The sequence below is a fragment of the Curcuma longa genome, unplaced genomic scaffold (assembly GCF_044706935.1).
Source record: "Curcuma longa cultivar G26 ecotype Majalengka, Jawa Barat unplaced genomic scaffold, ITB_CL_G26_1.1 contig_23693, whole genome shotgun sequence".
Classification (NCBI taxonomy): domain Eukaryota; kingdom Viridiplantae; phylum Streptophyta; class Magnoliopsida; order Zingiberales; family Zingiberaceae; genus Curcuma; species Curcuma longa.
The window spans coordinates 9,023-11,966 of record NW_027432223.1 but is presented as its reverse complement, the minus strand read 5'-3'; the positions used below and the strand labels follow the sequence as shown (position 1 = coordinate 11,966).

The window sequence follows — 2,944 nt, the reverse complement described above, 5'->3', positions numbered from 1 at the left end:
CCGACCTTGCCCCACTCTTTCAATGCCTTAAACGCTCAGTCAGCTTCGTCCTAATCATTTCTCCTAAGTGTTTAGGCAGGCCACCGCTAGAAAAACACAGGCAATATGTGATATGGTAGTTAACATACTCTTCCATTAATGTGGCATGATGGCATCATCTGATGATGCCGTATTAAGATGAATGATATAACTTTTCGCTACTGCGATAGTGATGGAATATTCTCTTTACTTAAATGGGATACTTTTTTTTTTTGACAAAATCTTCACTCAAGATTAAGACAAAACATGTTTTCCTTATTCTCTCACCACCCTCTATATAACTCACGCTCCTTACAGATATAGATACGCATGAATACCCTCAATTAATATCCTCTATTGGTATGCTTCCTTCTCCTTCTTCGGACCGATAACTGACTTGAGCGTCGGAGCGGCTGAGTCAGGGTACCCCTTGGCTTCCGTCCTCACTTTCTTCTTATTCTTGTAGCATTTTGAAGCTCATTAGGAGTTAGGGGCTCGTTGTTTTCTTTTCTTCTTCCTCAGCGGTCAATTTGCTAGTTAAGTGGTGGGTGACGCGCCCGAAAGGTGATCTCAATAGGAACAACGGTCAATCAAGTAGTAATATAAAACACTATACTTTAATTGATCAAATATATTAGTCCGATCAACCATGCACGATCGACCAAAAACCTAGCTTCGGTCACGCTTGTTTGGAGTTCACTCCTATCAAGACTTCTCAATATCTAAGGTTCACTTAGAATTTTACTTTTTGCTTGGAGTTTACTCCTCTAAGGCTTCTCATTACATAAGGTTCACTCCGCTAGGATTTTTCTTTTGTCTTGGAGTTTACTCCTCCAAAATTTCTTACTACCTAAGGTTCACTTCCTTAAGAGTTTTTTCTCTTATCAAGTTCTCAGTCACCTATTGACCTGCTTAGACTTTATCATTTATCAACCATTCGGTCAACCTTGACCTGACTAGTCTTTTCTTTTTGCTAAAGTCGTTTAGCCAATCTTAACCTGACTAGACTTCTCTCTTGACTAGGTCAACCTTGACCAAACTTCATTACATGTATTGCTAAATAAACACCAAAACCCTAGAGGTCTTCTTGCACCAACAATCTCTAATTCACTTTAAGATAACACCAATATCTTTCTTGAACTTCTTTAATCTAGTACATACTAAAATTTCAGAATCATTTAAACCATCAATGATTTTCTTATCAAAACTGATTGATAAGAGTCAAAAGTAATGAAGGTTGACTTTTAAAAAATAATTTCTCGAAATTGGTAGGGGTCATGAGTCAAAAGTTTTTAGATATGATGCAACTTAGGGAAGTGGAAGAAACCTATTAGATTTGATACTATTGGTATTGTACTAGAGCGCAAGAAAACTATTGATCTTGTACTAGAGTGAAAGAGAAGTGTTTAGGCCTACATATGATATTGTGTCAAAGATAAAGAAGAATTAATTTATTTTATGAATAATTTATCTAGACCGATGAAGATCATCAGCCAAGAGTTTTGAGACATGATGAAAGTCAGGTGGGTAGAATGCTATTAAATTTGATTTAGACTAAACTTGACTAATTATATCCATCGATGAATTTTGATCAAAATTGATGATTTAAATATTTTTAGAATCCTAAAATTTTAGCATAAACAAAATTAGAAGAGTACGAAAAAAATTATTAGTGTTATCCTAAAGTAAAAAGATGTTTCAAATCAAGTTAGAACAATTTTAAATTCTTACCAAGTTACTAAAGATTATTTTGGTATATGATAATATCATATGTGTGATAATTTTGATCGATTTAAATAAAAGAAATCAATTAGTTTATTATAACATTTGATAGTAGTTAACAATATTAGAATAAGAGTATTTAGGGATAAAAGATATGATTGAATATTATTTTAATATTTTTTTAAAAAAAATGACTTACTTTTGATGAAAATGATAATAAAGGATGACATTTTTCATTTTTTCCATGTGAAAGTTATATCTTTTTTTTCTGAATGTAACATACACTTTGAAAATTTAGCATTAGTTTTTATATAAAAAATTGATATGATATTAATATCATATCAACTCGATAACAAATTTTTAATGCGTACAACACTTTAATATAATTGATGAATATTTTTAATTAAATTTTTGATAAAATAGTATATTAAATCAGTAATTAATTACATACTAAAGACGATTATTGGTGGCAATTTCAATTGAGTCTACCTTATTCTTCTTTTTTAGGCGAGAGTTTAATGAGAGAGGACAACTCATTACTTCTCATAATGCAACAATTATATTTGATTAGTATTTTTTTATTGGTTTAATAATGATTGACATTAAGTGAGTGACAATTAATGATTAAGGACGGAGGTTGAGGTTCGGTTGTTTAATTATTTAATTTGATTTAATACTTATAGTGTTAAGTGGGTGTTAGTTAGATATGAAGTAGGGATATCATATATAAAATATAAAGAGAAATTATGTTGCATAAATGTGGTCGTGCCGGAGTGGTTATCGGGCATGACTAGAAATCATGTGGGCTCTGCCCGCGCAGGTTCGAATCCTGCCGACCACGCTTTTTAATATAAATATAAATTTGTTTTTTATTTGAAAATTGCAAAATAAAACAAAAATAAGCTGAAAAATTGAATATCCATTTTCCTAAGCAAAGGTAATATTCTTTAGCTTGCCCTTGTCTAAGTTTTGCTCTTAGGGTCCAAATTAACCATTGAATCGATGGTGGATGTAACGGTATTATTTTTTATTTTTAAACATTGAAATCGTTTTTTATTTTTTTTTAATGATTGAGATTATTTTGATTATTTTTGAATTATGATTATGATTTAATGTATGTTATTCTTTAAATTTTATAAATAGATAATTTATTTTGTTATTTTTATACCATCTTCTTTACTCTCAAATATAAATTCTAAAATAT

The 2,944-nt window shown here is 30.7% G+C and overlaps 1 non-coding gene across 1 annotated transcript; it reads left to right on the top strand.

Annotated features, from left to right (window-relative positions):
• Window positions 1-2,499: 2,499 nt before the first annotated feature.
• Window positions 2,500-2,581, top strand: TRNAS-AGA (transfer RNA serine (anticodon AGA)). The gene has a single exon. It is a non-coding gene; the product is annotated as a tRNA-Ser (tRNA).
• The last annotated feature ends 363 nt before the right edge of the window (window positions 2,582-2,944 follow it).